General features: G+C 46.5%; 1 protein-coding gene across 4 annotated transcripts in view; it reads right to left on the bottom strand.

The window, feature by feature from the left end:
* The window catches only part of prdm5 (PR domain containing 5), a 63,207-nt gene that overhangs the window by 25,726 nt on the left and 21,794 nt on the right, over positions 1-15,687 (bottom strand). For all 4 annotated transcript variants that reach the window (XM_068652144.1, XM_068652145.1, XM_068652146.1 and 1 more), the window contains one exon: positions 10,618-10,709. The gene's annotated coding sequence lies outside the window, so the exon portion shown is untranslated. The remainder of the gene's footprint in view (positions 1-10,617; positions 10,710-15,687) is intronic.

The following is a 15,687-nucleotide window of genomic DNA, read 5'->3' on the forward strand; positions in this document are numbered from 1 at the left end:
TACATTATTTTTTATACATATTTTGTCTTTTTATTTCATTTCATTGTATCATCTTATTTTTCTTCAGTGGAGTATGGTATCTATTTTATGTTAAATTTGGCCTTTTCCAGTGGCCCTTCATCGAGACAAATTTGGCCTAGATTTTATTTATTATGTTGATTATAAAGAATATCATCCACAAAATGGCTGCGCTCTCAACCCAAATCCGTGAAAGCATTCAACCCAGATTAGCATACATTTCAGGGATTATTCCCATTTTGGGAATTTAGAGTGATATGTGTTAAAAGTTCAGCGCGGTCATGATTTTTTTTAAGAGGGCTGTCTAATACTCCTGAAATAAGTTTTTGTTAGATATCATTTGACAAAAGTTGGTTTCTGTAAGGCAAGTGATCCCTAAAATAACCTCTTTTCTGGGGAGGACTTTCAAAGGTTGGGTGAAAGCACTATTTGATGAAATGAAGAATTCTTTAGGCGGCTCGGTGGCGCACTGGGTAGCACGTCCGCCTCACAGTTAGTAGGGTGCGGGTTCGATTCCACCTCCGGCCCTCCCTGTGCGGAGTTTGCATGTTCTCCCCGAGCCCGCGTGGGTTTTCTCCGGGCACTCCGGTTTCCTCCCACATCCCAAAAACATGCTTGGTAGGCCGATTGATCGCTCCAAATTGTCCCTAGGTGTGAGTGCGAGTGCGAATGGTTGTTTGTCTCTGTGTGCCCTGCAATTGGCTGGCAACCGGTTCAGGGTGTCCCCCGCCTACTGCCCGATGACAGCTGGGATAGGCTCCAGCACGCCCGCGACCCCCGTGGGGACTAAGCGGTTCAGAAAATGGATGGATGGAAGAATTCTTTGACTTGTTTGTTTTGTTTTGCAAATTTTGCAAATGCAACATTAGGTAGTCGCTCACTTGCTATTTTAATCGTTATTCAACGAAGCATTTCTTTGTCACTGTTTGCAAGAGATCGCTAGTTTTAATTTTTTTTCATCGATCTAATTGACAGTAAAGAACCTGCGCAAACGCCAGCGCTCTGGAAGAACCCGTAAGCGTCCGTGCCGTATGGGATGTTCATCGGAGTTACTGCTGGGCCGTGTTCCCAGAAATAACAAAAGCTTCCCTTCTTGGAAGATGGCGAGAACGGCACCAGATGCGCGCACGTGAGAGACGGCGGCTTTGTGTTGCCAGATCGCACTTTTTACACTGCACGGCTCCCGCGGCAGCCGATGGACGGACTCTTATTAGGTCAGCTGGAAATGAGCACAATCCCCCCGGGCTGGGATTTATCCCACATCTCTTCCAATTAGCTTGCGCAGAGCTTCGGGAGATAATTGCCGCGGCGGCGGTGCCGAGACAACCTCTGCAACCGCTACATTCCCATCTCATTCCGCACTCCACGAAGGGATCAACATCCCCATCGCTCCTTCTTAATCCAGCTCCGAGCCCCCCTCTCCCCCTCCCTCTCAGAAAACCATCACATCCCGTGAGCTCGCTTCCGCTAAGTACTTACATACGCTAAGCAAGTTTGGTGAAGTTTTGCATGTGTTGTCATTTCATCATCTTTAACGATGGGGCGGGGAGGGATTAGCGACATTGCCTTTTTGATCCGATAATCCTCGGCTCCAATCCAAATCCCAAACTTTTTTTTTTTTTCGCCTTTCTCTGCTCAGCCACCGATGGAAAATTGACCCTTGAAAACGAGACGGGATTCAGGCAGCGGCGGGGACATGTGTTTGCCACCGAGGCCGAGGTACACAAAAACTGGACGGACTAACAATGAGATTTATTCATTGTAGCAAGGAGCTAAGACACCGGCAGCCATCTTGGGTCGCTAAACGCGCCTACATTTCTGATTTCTTTGCAAATTTGCAAATATGCAGAACATCAATGTCACAAGTTCATGGGACAAATAGTCCAATTGAACTTGTGAGTGTAGGCCGGTGCTTCTGAAAGTGTTCAGGTTGGCCAGCCGCTCGAATCAGGTGACAGGTGAGGGCGGTAATTCACAGCCCGACGAGAGAGATGAGCCTCAACTGGCCCGTCGTCGAGGAGATTAAACGGCTTCTACTTTGCGTGGAGATATATCGCCCGGTGGCATTAATCAGCCAGCGAGCAGTCCCAAGGTGCCGTAATTGCATCTGCGCATGAAACTGAGCTGACGGTCCTCCACACACACGCGTACACACACGCGCACGCACACACGCACACATACACTGTAGCATGTCTGGGAAATTCCGCACGTGATCGATGGGCGCATCCTTCACGGCACGGAGAGGAAGAAATATTTACGGCATCGTAGACGAAACATTTCCTCTCCCAAATTTGCCCTTGAACTAGAATCGCACTCGGGTAAACAACTGCCAAATGACATTTTGTTTTTCATAATGAGGCCCGATTAAATCGGTTTGATATCGATTGTGGACTCACCACCAGTCGGGGTGATGTTTGACCATGACAGTTTCCACCATCAGTTAAAATTTCTTTAAGTGTTCCATTGAGGGTTAAGATGGACTAATTCAATTGATGTTTGATTACCTGAAATCACAACAGAGCAATTAATTCAATGAAATAATTCAAAAAAGGTCGGTGCCTAAACTGTTATCCGACTGTGCTGAAATCTTAAAGATAGAACATTTGTGTTGGCTCACATTCCATTGTGTACCTAATGAAGTGGCTGTGGAGTGGAGGCTTCATTGTCCGGTGGATCCATGTCCCACTTCTGCCGTGTGCGACCCCTCACTCCCTCCCCCCCTCCCTCCATCATCCATCCCACCAGCAGCGCTCGCTCGCTCGCACGAGGCTCGTGGTCGCACACTGGAACTAATTAACTAAACCCGAGCCCGCGCTTTATGTCGACGAGGTCTGCGAGCGGAGAGCGACAGGAACTTAATTACATGCTGCCGCAGCCCAGAATAGCCAGTGAAGGTTTCAACTGCAAAGCGCGTGTGTGCACTTTGCAAGCCGCGAGGGGGGATATTACAGTCAAGTCTTGCATTGTGGGCCTTCGCAAAGACTTAAGTGTCAGTACACCAGATTTATGTTTGTCCTCCTTTTTGGTGCATCTACAAGGACTTGACTTTAAGAGACTTTGGAACATCACAGAAGGACCTTTGCCGCAAGTCAGGGCCTCCGCTGGCCCAAACAATCACAAGTACCAATTTTAAATCAAGACTTCTAAACGATTAACTTAATGGTTTCATATTAATTTGGTCAAAGGTCGTGCGCATTGCCTTGGAACACTTTTAAAATTCTAACCCTGGCTGACAATCCGTAGATTTGATCTGGGAGAGAGAGTCGGCCTCCGTTCTTTAGACTTTCAGCTGTCAACACAAGAAAACCACGTGGAATTCCCCCGAGCGTGGCTAAATGATGGCCGAGCACTCACCGGTTCGTCTTTGTTGTTTGCCGGTAAAATGACAACATGCATATTTTTGTCAACCGTCTAATTACAGATTAATCATTCAAGTGGGTGTGGCCCCCGTCCCGCATCCACAATGCAGGTTTGTCGGGCAATCCCGCAAACCACACTTATCCACTGTCGCACGCCGCACTCTTTCGAACCCCCCTTCCCCTCCCAGACCAGGCATGCTGTGTTCTGGCGGGGAGCAAATTGAAGGTTTAAGATCCGCCTTTTGATGGACGGCAACAAAAAACAGGACGTCGCAGCTGGCTAAGCTGCACTTTGACAAATGTATTTCTGCACTACAAAGTCCCGCCGTTGCACGCTGTCCTTCCCACGGTACCGTTCCCAAAAAAAAAAAAAAATGATGGGTACGGTTCAACTTGCTTTGTCCAGAAGAGCGTAAATGTTGACGCATGACCCGGTCTGGGCTGCTCCTGTTTCCAATCGTCCTGTCCAAGGCCAAACATCATATCGCCTCATCTACTGTATTTTATTTCGGGAATCATTCGAATTTAGTTGTTCATCAAACTTTTCTCCGGGTTGTATCAAATTTGGAAGACATTTTCATGTTCGTGTAACTTCAAAATACCACATTTGGGAAAACATAGCAGGATGTTTTTGCTTAGATTTCCTGGAGGCTTCCCCATCCATGCTTTTATTATTCTTTCTTTTCAACTTCACTTGACGGAAGACGCTCGGGTAATTAAAACCAAACGACGCATTTGCCTCCCAGCTGCTTGCGTTTAATGAAAGCGTCCCGTTCTTCAGCTACCAAAGTTATTTGTCACCACAGAGACAAAAGCAACATTGAATTAGCAATCAGACGTCTTAAAAAAAGAGAAACCCGACTTGTAAATGAGCGTCTGGAGTGCGACGCTGGCGGGACCACATCAAGGAGCACCACAAGCATCCCTTTTAGGAGCTTCGGAACCAAAAACAACTCACATTTCCAAAGTTGACACTTACGGAAAACATACAAGTCAAGCGTCATCCGATATTCTGCACCCCCCGTGTCATAGGTTCCTCCAGATGGGATTTTTTTTTCTGAAACCTTGCGACCTTTTGAAACATGCGTGATCCCGCCGACGCCCCCTCCCCGACTGCAAAAGTCAGAGCACAAGCTTGTTTTTGTTGTTGAACGGCTTTCCCGCTGTTTTGACTCGGCCCATGAGCTCATTCTTTGACATAAATGAAGTCCATCGGTAAAACATGTTAAGCTACACAAAAAAGTGTTAAGAAACACAGAGAGAAACGTGATGAAACGCAGCTGCTGGGTGAAACGGAACGTTTCGGCCAATCGCGAGGAAGATTTCTGTTTTTCAGTTGACCCTCCTGTCATGTTCTGTACGCTGAGATAAGTTTGACCGCAACAGAATAGTGAGGAGCATTTCTAAAATACAGTTTCATCAAATCGTTGGCAACACCGCGTGAGTGTCACTTTGTTCCGTGGACTGCAGCGCTCGAACTCGGACCATGGGCCTGACCCACGTCCCCGAGACGGGCAGAGCATATCAACTTCAAGTTCGAGTGCAGTGGTCAAACTACTCCCAAGTAATAATGAGGCATTAGAAGAAGAGGTGGCTGACTGCAACTAAGTCATTCCGCATGAAGTCAGGACCGACACACACACACATACACACACGCACGCACACACACACACACACTGGCATGGGCTGATGAGTGTCCGATGACACGAATGCGCAGCAAGGTCGCTTTAGCACTCGATCACGCGCATGCTCTGCGACACCATAAAACACGCAGCGAGGACGGCGTCTTAGACTCGGATTTGGATCACTGTCACATGATGTCAACGCGTTCATCCCTCACTCTCAATGAGGCCATTAGGCTGCAGACCAAACACACCAAACGGGCGACTTGCTTCCGTCGTTAGAAAGGCGGCCGTAAAGACATTGAAAACTGAGCGTGAATACAAGATTGTAATTTTGTCTGTTAGTTGTTTCATTAGTTTGTAAATTCGTTTGTTCATTTGTTAATTTGACCCTTTGTTAAGTCTTGAGTTCATCAGTTTACGAGATAGTCGTCTATTTGCATTTTACTCTTCAGGAATTTCCAGAATCGACAGCTACTTGCAACGTACTATAACGTCGTAGCATACCAACGTAGCATAACGTCGTAGCATGTAGTTTGTAAGTTAGTTCGTTCATTCGTTAATTTGATAATTTGTTCGGTCCTGAGTTCATCATTTTACGAGTTAATCTCATCTATTTGCATTTTGCTCTTCAGGAATTTACAGAATTGACCCCTACGTAGCACACGTCGTACCATATCAACATAGCATAACATCGTTGCATACCAACATAGCATAACATCGTAGCATATCATACTATAATGTTGCGTAACATCGTAGCGTATAAATCTAGCACAATCCACGGTAACGTCAACATTTTTAACGGAATTTCTTTAGGTGCTCTGCCAACTGAACAAATTTTCAACGACATTACCGATACTATGAATCATCTCTCAAAGTGACTCGGAAAAACACCCTGGATGAAGCAAAAAGCCCTAAGCTGCAAAACACGTGCAAAAGCCCATAAAGCTGAGTTGGGATCCCAGTCAGGTGGTTTTGTCACTACAGGCAAGAAGAAGGAGAAGAAGTCATTTGATCCACGGCTAATATAAAACATACTGACATCAGCAGCTTTAAACTGGATCCTCTTAAGAAGCACGCTGTGGTCAGACCGTCACGCTGGCTGCCGTTCACGCCTAAAAGCACCTTAACACACTTTCCCCTCCGTGTGTGTGTGCGTGTGTGTTAGTTAATGAGCGCTACCTTCGGAATGTGTGTGCCCGTGTGCGTGCGTGTGTGTGTGAGTCGATGCACCCTGGCGGCTCTTTCCGTGTCGCGGCATGTTTTAGAGATTATGGTGACTTTTACTTTTAATGACATAATTTGAATCACATTTCTTCCACAAAAATTCATTTGCAGCACACATTTTCCCTCTCAGAATTCTGGAAAGTCCACAACACGTCTTGAAAGTGTGCATCACAATCACAGTATATCGGTCCGCTGATTCGGTTCTGAATCTTGAGCTATTGTCTCATGTTTGCTAATGCAACATAATGGCAGGAGATAATAAAATGTTTTGTTTGATTGTTAACGTACGTAAGCTCAACTCTGCGTGAGCCTTTGCTCCTCGCTGTGTTTTCCTTTTGCATGCACATAAAAGCTGAGCTGACATGTACGGGCGAGTCAGCGGGTGGCATTGTACGAGATGCACCCCACCTCGCCGCCCCACTTCTGGTCACTCATGAATACATCCCTAATTGAATTCACCGGAGACAAACGAGTGTTAATTGGCAGGATAACGATGACGGCATCCTACTATTCACAGGCCAGCCTGGAGAAAGGTGGGGGGACTCTTGCCCACCGCAGGGCTGTTCTTCACAGCAGGGGAGCCTAAGGGGTGGGGAAGGGGAGGGGGGGTCCCCCTGGGGGGCTTTTATACAGTTCTTTGTGCTCTTTCACTTTGCCAGGAAGCAATAAAACAATAAAAAAAAAAAAAAAGTCAGACGAGATGAGAGTTGAGCGCTCCAGTCCAACGACCCGCTTTTGGCCTTGCTGTGAAGGAGCGCGCTGTGAGGGTGACTGAAGCCGTGCCCAAGCTCAACAAACAACCAGGGATTCTCAGACTTGATTTTTTTTTAAGATTGGTAAGAAAGGATGCTCACGTAAGCGCTCGGTCAGCCGTGAAGGGCGCCGGCCAGTTGATTTTGCAGCTGCTCTTTTCCTTTTATTGCGTTCCTTTGCCGGCCCGTCAATAATAAGAGGTGGCGAGCACGCCGTAGCCGCTTCATATTGCGTGATAAATTCTTCATGAGGTAATATGAGAGCAAATGTTCAAACGCTGAAAAAGAACACACGCGGCAAAACAACTGCTGAGCTAGCGAATGCTGATGAAGGGAATGAGAGGAGGAGTAACTTTAGCTTTAGCTGTTAGCAGGCGGATTCTGGAGTGGGAAATGGCAGTAAGAAAAAAATTCAAACATGATTATTGTGCAAAAAAATGCAAAAACATGCTAATAGAACCACAGCGTGTGATTTTTGACGCCAACAAAATCAGGAAGGAATGCACGCTTATGTTTTAAGTACGATTTTCAACGGGTAGGCATATTAGCTTGGCTCCAGAAAATATTCTGTGGGTCTTGAAAAGTCAGTCAAAATGTTTTGGCTTGTTAAACCCCCAAATTTTCTAAATACTTTCAGTATGGGAAAGCTCTGAGAATTTCTTTGGCTTCCGAAGTCAGGTTTTGGCCATCCTTTGGCGGCACTTTATCAGCCACAGCATGAGCCCAAACTAATGTTTCCGCTCACCTCCATCTCCCGCCGCCTTCCTCGCTGGCAGCCCTTCCCAACATATACATCACAGGTGCGCGCTGACCATAAAGAGGATTTAACCTCCATGAAAGAATGTTGTGGAGGTGAAGTGGAAGGCCAGGTAACGCTTGACTGGGCTGGCGGTGCTAAAAGCCGCCCCGAAAACACGGGAATGGTTTTCGCGGCTGACGGACGGATGGCCCTCGGCACTGACGCAACCTCCTTGCATAAGGTGGTTGCGTAAAATGCTACAACACGGTCCCTCCCAGATTGTGATTTTGGTACTGCTCGATTGTTGCAGCTGTCTTTTTTTGGGTGTGGATTTATGGAGCCAAAGACCTGAGTTAAGGCTCAAAAGCAAGCACCAAAGCCACGTCGACGTTTGAAATTTTCCACTTTCCCCTCAGAATTATTTCATACGATTCAATCAAGCCCGTCTGGCTCGGCTACTCCCCCGAGTCAAATTTGTGTAAACATGTCAAAAAGCATCGAGCAAAGTCGGCGGCCAATCGGCGGCTGGCGCTGGCGAGGTGGACTTTCAACAAATTGTCTTGAAATGATTAAGAAGTCAGGTGACGTTTCACGCGTCCGTCCGACTGGCCGGCTTGTGAAGTCACGTCTGCGGCCGTGGAAAAAAAAAAAAAAAGCCAAAAAGCATACTGGGCACTTTGTGTGATTTGTGGTGCCCGGGAGGCAAAGTGAATGTTGCGGTGCCGTCCATGCGGAAATTGTGAAAGTGAAACGCTCCCCTCAAGGAGCGCTGATTATGTGTTGGAAGTTGGAAAGTTCCACAAAAATGTTTTACCCAATCATCACATCTTGGGTCAAGCTTGATATGGGCGCTTGAGTTTCTTCTTGCTCTATCATGAATCTCCCTCGTGGGAGTTCCAGAAAGCCGTAAGGAGCAAATGAAGGAAGACAAAGTATTGAGGTTGCACTCTCCAAGAAAGATGGGTGGGGCATTGTGGTTGGAAGGGGGCGGGGGGAAAAACAGTTCCCAATGGCTTCTGGAACCTTCCGTGGCAAACTTGCACACTTTACATTGGTTTGTGTCTTCCTGTGCTACAAATATCTCCAACAGAAGCGCACATTAAAAACTTCTGGAAAAATGCTTCTGGAACGTTCCATATTTAAATGCTGTGGGGGGGGTGGGGGGGGAATAGGGGGGGGGGGGGGGTGATTCCCATCTCACAAGAAAAGTGCGGCGATGTATCCCGGGAGTTACATCGCCTACTGTGTAATTACCAGACGGGTGAAGCGACTTTAGACCTCACACACACACACACACACACACACACACACACACGCACACACACACACACACACACACACACACACACGCGCGCACACACACACACACACACACACACACACGCACACACACACACACACACACACGCACACACACACACACGCACACACACACACAGTATCAATGTCAAACGACGGAGGCAAACACGAGCTCTTCTCGGGCGATGACAAATGGCGTGTAGAAAACAGATGCTTCCCCCAAAGGCCAATGAATCACATTGCATGTTATATTCATTAATGTGTCAATCGTACAATGAATTTTCATTTTGGGCTCGTAAATATCATCGGCAATAAATTATGCTTGAAATGAACTCGTGTAAGACAAACATGGGCGAGAGCCCCCCCCCCACACACACACACACACACATCCCCGCCACCATATATTCAAGTTGAGCTCAAGTGAAACATGTTGTCGGAGTAAACGTAAAATCACGGGAGTATTTGTACTCGGATAGCTCCATTCCTTCAGCCAGCGCTGGCATTCACGAGTGTCCAGATGTTGGTCTGCGGGATACACGATCCGGCGCTTATTAAAGTAAGCTTATGTGTAATTAAGCCTCCCGATGGCTTTTGGGCCGGCGGCTCATTTTTAAGCCCTCTCGCTCCGGCTGTCGCCCTCCTGGTGACGAGCGAGGCGTAAAAGCTTTTATCGGGTGGCGGCGGAAAAAATGACAGGCTGTTGAAAAGCGAGCAGCGGCGGCCGTGGGGAAGCCATGCCCCCCCCCTCCCAACACGACCTGGTTATTCCTAAACTGTCCTCAATTTACCCCGGAGACAAGTGGGGGGAAATCATGGCACAGTGAAGGTACTCTCATGCCTGTGGGCAAGGAGAGGCACATTCACACTTTTAGCAAGAAACCTGCTGCAAGCCACAACTCACATCCAGACGCTCACACGCAAATGAGCCGGCCTTCTGACTCCCTAAAAAACCTAAAAATTCTTTTTTTTTACAATGCCTCTCTTGCTTCCATATTAATTTCATTCAGCCTTTCAGCCTTCACACACAGAAAGTTACTGAGAAGTCACTTGGGTATTGTTTTAAACGCTGAAGAAAATTGCATAATACGCCTCCCTGAACGTCCTTTACGTCATAAAATGAACTTCGTTGTTTTGGTTCCCACGAACTCAACAAACGGCTGCACCTGCCGCAACGAACTTTCTTTTTTTTCTTCAGCGCTTTCATCAGTGCAACACCACAATTGGCCTGATAAGTGCAGCATTTTCTGCCATTCTGTTTACAATCAAGCTGCCGCTGCCGCCGCTCCGGGGAGACGAGAGCAACTGTGAACAATCTGACTGTAAACGGGCAAAGCACTTTTGCCAGACCGCGAAACAACAGCGCAAACAATTCCAAGGTTGCTCTTGTCCTTGTTTCACTTCTATTCATTTGATTTATCTATTACACTGGTGAAGATAAGTGGTTTGGAAAATGAAGAATGAAAATTATCATAATCTCAACCCATTTCATAAGTAGTTCATTTTTTTTGTAATTAGTAAAGCAAATAATCGAGTCACGGCGTGAGTGTTCGGGCAATGTGCATGAGAACATCAGACTAGTGTAGGAGACTAAGTGGGCGTACCTGTGCTCCTCTCGCAAGAAGTGTCCACCATGTGGCCCGGCGACAGGTTCCATGTTGCACTTTGGTCCCAATTAGCTGCTACCATCCAAACACTAAAGAAAAAAAAAAAAACACATGAGAAGCAAGAAATTGAACAGGCTCTAATCCAGCCACTTTTTTTCCAATATGCCGTTTATTTTTACAATCTCCAGCTGGACTTGGGTTGCAAATGTGTGGAAGCAATCAGCAAACACACAAAGGGGGTGGGCGGACGGTGGTGTGGTGTGGGGGGGTTCAGGGAGGGTGCGAGAGCTAATGTTCACAGCTTCGTATGTCACTAAAGCCTGAGGGATAAAGTGCAGAAATACATCGCAGCTCACGTGTGACAACTGCCTGTAGAAGCAAAGTCACATTTTGTCCTTGGCTTGGCCACTTCGATAGGTTGCCTCTAAGACTTTTTTAACTAAAACATTGCTACAAATTTCTATGGTAACCATGTTTTATAAAAAGTAATTAAATCAAATTTTATAAAAACAAAAGTTTTACTGCCTTGGTTTGAGTAGTTGTGAAACTCTTCGTTTGTTTCAATATGAATGTATTATACTGCCCCTGGTGGTCAATAGATGAATTACCATTTTCTAGCTCAATTAACTTTAGAGTCTTTAAGAGGACATCGAATAATCTCCACACCGCCACAACTCTACCCGTGACTCCCCCCCCTCCCGATCTGATGGATGTAGGCCGTCTGCCACGAGTGGCCCCGCGCTTTCATCATCGGTTGAGACGGAGCATCGCGTGGCTTCCCGGTGCCGTCCCGTGCTGCCGTGCTACTGGAGATAGCGGGAGGGGAAAAAAATTCGTTCACGCTTCTTCACAGGTCATACATCAGCATTAGAGCATCTGACGGCAGGAAGCAGCAAGGCATGCTGGGAAGATGACACCATTTTGACTGATGGGGCCCTTCGATCGGCGCGCGTGTTATCACGGGGATAATATTTCACGAGATGTCTAACGTTGATGAAGTCATGATAGAAATGTAAGGTGCAGTCCAGGGTGGGCCGACATTGATGACAGAATTGTCTGTGTCCTGCATACTACATAATTGTGGCAACCTCACAAGCCTGCTGGACCGAAAAGCACAAAAAGCAATAACAATCGGCCTCAACTCCACCTGTTGAAACGCGATTGGGCACAAAAAGCAAAAACTTAACAATTTCCTCCCTGGTGCGTTTGGTTGTCGAGGTCGGGTGGCGTTGTTTATTTGCCGAAGCCGACAAAGCTCCCGGCCAGCTCTAATTAGCGGCGTTTGAAATGAGGCTATTAAAACCAATGACCTTCATTAAAGAGGCATTAAGGGACAGATGCCTTCATGAGGGTGCGGGGGGAGCTCTCTTGAATAAACAGCTGGGATTACAAACAGAGAGCGCCGGCAGGATTACAAACACCTGGACTCGGCAAACATTCTTAATCATGGATGAAATTCATTTATATGTTGCAATAATTGGCTGTAATTGTTTCTTTGAAGAGCCTTGTGCATCTGGCTGGCATGTGCTTCAAGGACTTATTCCAACTCTATGTTTGGGGGATTCCACAGGGTTCCTATTCGAGTACACTGAGAATAAAACAATAATTCAAACCATCTTATTTTATATATATTTTATTATAAATTTCTTCCCTACCATTTCCTCTCCTTGATTACTTTCTTCCCTTCCGATCATCCATCTTGAGTATGACATTTGTTCCCTTTTAGCATGAAGTCTAGCAATACAGGGTCTTCAAAATGTATGTCCTGGATTTGTGAGCTTTCAAATGTGCAAGCACCCTGCTTCCAGCAGCTTGCCTCCACGTGTCCCCCAGCCTGCCTGCACGGAGGTGTTCCGAGCCGGACACGCGATTCTTTTAAGGAATTCAAGCAGACTACGTTTAATCCAGCTGGGCTTCCACTTTTTTTTTTTGCGTGGGCCCGCGGCCAGTTTGGTTCCATATGGCCCGCAGACGCATCGCAAAAAAACACACTTGAGCACGCACTTTGGCCAGGCACGCACCCCCACACGCTCGGAATCCTGGGAATTAGACTCATTACGCACAATTTAGCCGTTGTGTGCTGCCAGTGCAGGAAACGTGCGCGTACGTTTGTGTGTACAGAATGTGAGGCGGAAACGACTATTTCGATGTGGTGCACAGGTGAATCCTCATTTTGCTGACACGGGGATACTTTGATTTAGGAATGCCCCAACTTACAAATTTTCAAGTTCTGAGGGGGAGCTTACTGGTCCAAGCCAGTTTCAGATTCACAGCCGCTCGATAATAATTTTGGGCGAGCCCTACACAATGTATCTTTTGTCGCGACAATCTTCCTCTGCAGACTCAAAGACAAGTTCCCACTGAAGTGATGATTATTTTTCCTGTCACTCCCTGACTGATGTACTCATTTACACGAAGAGCCTGTCACTCAGTAAGTGACCCCAAAGCCGCCCCTTTCTACACACACACAAACTCCCAGCGAGTGTCGCTGACGCTGACAACGTCCCATCTGGAAGCTCTTCCCTGAGATGTTTCGGCGCTCTGGCCCTCCCAGGAGGCCTTCCAAGCCCAAACTTCACCTCTAATGATGTGAAAAGGGAGGGGGGGGCGGGTATTTGCAGACATGAGCAAATCCCTCTCCCAGATCACTTTCCGCTCACATCAAAACGGGAGCAATTTGCCAAGGGATCCTACATCTTGGCTCGGCGCGGGTCTTTAACACCTCCTTTGTCACTGTGTGAAAAGGTCACAAAAGTGAAAGTCACGGTGACCTATGCCAAGTCAGATTGTCATCAAGTCAGAGAGAGACATTTTTTTACAGGATGCATGCCCGCGAAAAGTGTCTGGTAGAGGCTTCCTCTATGGAAAATATCTGCAGTGTGTAAGATGTAGCCAGAGTGACGTCACCTAGCAGGCAGTCAAACATTTGCTGAGTGATGCCATTCACACCTGACACCTGTTGGAACCTGTTTAGGCGACTTGGCGGTAAACAAGGAGAAAACCAAACGCAAAAAGCAATAACCTGAGCATCACGGGCGGGCCGATCTGCTTCCAGTTATCTCGCACCGGTGTTCCCATCGGCCGACTACAAAGAGAAGAATCGAATTTCAGGAGATGCTTTTAATGCAACTCGAACCGAAACGTGTTTCTTCATTGGAGAACAAAGTTGCGGGACGTGGAGTTGTTGCCAAAGGTGAGCGGCACTTCAGAAGGTCCGCCTTTCCAAAAATAAGGCCCCTGCAAAGTCTCCACTTTCCAGCCTAACAAATTCAGCTTAGCGTTCTGGTTTTTGTGCCATCTCGAGTTTCAGCTTGTTTGGAAACATTTGGGGTAAACAAGCACTTGGGTTTCCTTAGAACTCCAGAGATGAAGAGGACGTGAAACAAAAGGTACATGGGCCAATCGGTCACTGCGGTCACCATTTTAGAAACGTTTAGAAATATGGTCGGGAACATGGACTTGATTATTCAGATGGATGCCCATCAGATCCTGAAGATATCTTACAACAGGGGTGTCAAACTCATTTTTGTCATGGGCCGCATCATAGTCATAGTTTCCCTTGGAGGGTCATTATGATTGTCAGTGTTTTCTATATACACTATAGGCTACAAAATAAAGTAATGAAGAACTAGTTAAAAACTGTTCAAATATTCAAAAATGACGAATTGCAAGCAATATCGCTATATTTTCTTTTAAAGTGAAGACAATTTGTAATTTTAGTAATGACACAAATTTTATGCAAAATCTGTTTTCACGGGCCACATAAAATGATATGACGGGCCACATCTGGCCCCCGGTACTTGAGTTTGACATCTATGTCCTACAGCTTGAATAGTTTGGTAGATATCGGGGTTGGTTTTTACGATTTTTACGACTGCAAGGCTCTGATTTCTAATCAGGGTGAGAAGACTAAAGATTTGAGTGTGGCCTTCATGGATCAGCAGATACCCAGTCCACACATCTGTATTTGTTTGCAACACTTAGCTTTGTGGGGAAAAGCGTTTTGTGTTTACATTTTGGTTCTGGACTCCAAAGAAACATAAATTTAGACAATATATAGGTTACATTAGATATTATCAGTTGATTGTTGCTATTAAATTCAATGTACTTCCACTTCAGCAATTTAGGACTGTGCTGACTTTCACGATGCTAACCGCTATCGAGCCTTGAGGCAAAATTGAGGCTTTTAAGTTCGCCAAACTGTCAACTATTCTGGGTCACTGAGTGAAAAAGTCTTGGTTTCATTTCCGCATGTCTTCGCGCACGGTTGGGCTGTGAAAGATGTTTGAATTGCCTCCAAAGTTTTGTGATACTCTGTCAACATTTCCGCCTTCATCTTAGCACATCGAAGGAGGTTGGAAAATGTATAACAGTTGATGTTAGCTTTCTGTTTCAAGACTAGCGTATCGTCTCGATTTCGACCTGTGATTGGCAACTATCGGAGTCTCTGTATTTATTACATTTTTTAATCTATTCGGAATGTCAACACAACCAGAGAGTGATGAAGGACTCCAGCGCAGGAGTTACAGTATCTTAAGTCGGAAGCCAGAGAATAACTCCCGAGATGTTCTGGCCTCAGCAGTTTTCCTGCTTGATTCCGAACAAGTATTTAATTTACGAGCACGTGAAGGTCCCAACTGCGGACCCTCATGCTTCAGTCTGACGCGTGACTTATGGGATCAAGGCCGACGTGCGGCACGGTATCTTCAACTTCCTGATTTGATCAGTCCTGCGGCGGACCGCCGAGCAGGCGCAATAAATCTGTCGCCAGAGTGTTCAGGGGAGTGCCCGACATTCCTCATCCGTGTGAAGCACCTGCGCGCCAGTTGCCTTCTTAGGCTCTGGTTTCTGCTAGCTTAATTCTTCTTGTTGCGACTGTTTCATGTTTGTAAACAACACAAAGGTTAAACTTGTCGAGTTCCCGCTGCACGGATAGCTGATATATCTAATTAAGTACAGTACCAAAATATTTGAACTTTGTTTTTTTTACCGCCACTCCACCAGAGGACCTTGGGTTTTCCGCTCTTCTGTTTCCGTGTGGGCGAGCGACATACACGATGTATGTTT

Source organism: Syngnathus scovelli, chromosome 10 (genome assembly GCF_024217435.2).
Source record: "Syngnathus scovelli strain Florida chromosome 10, RoL_Ssco_1.2, whole genome shotgun sequence".
Classification (NCBI taxonomy): Eukaryota; Metazoa; Chordata; class Actinopteri; order Syngnathiformes; family Syngnathidae; genus Syngnathus; species Syngnathus scovelli.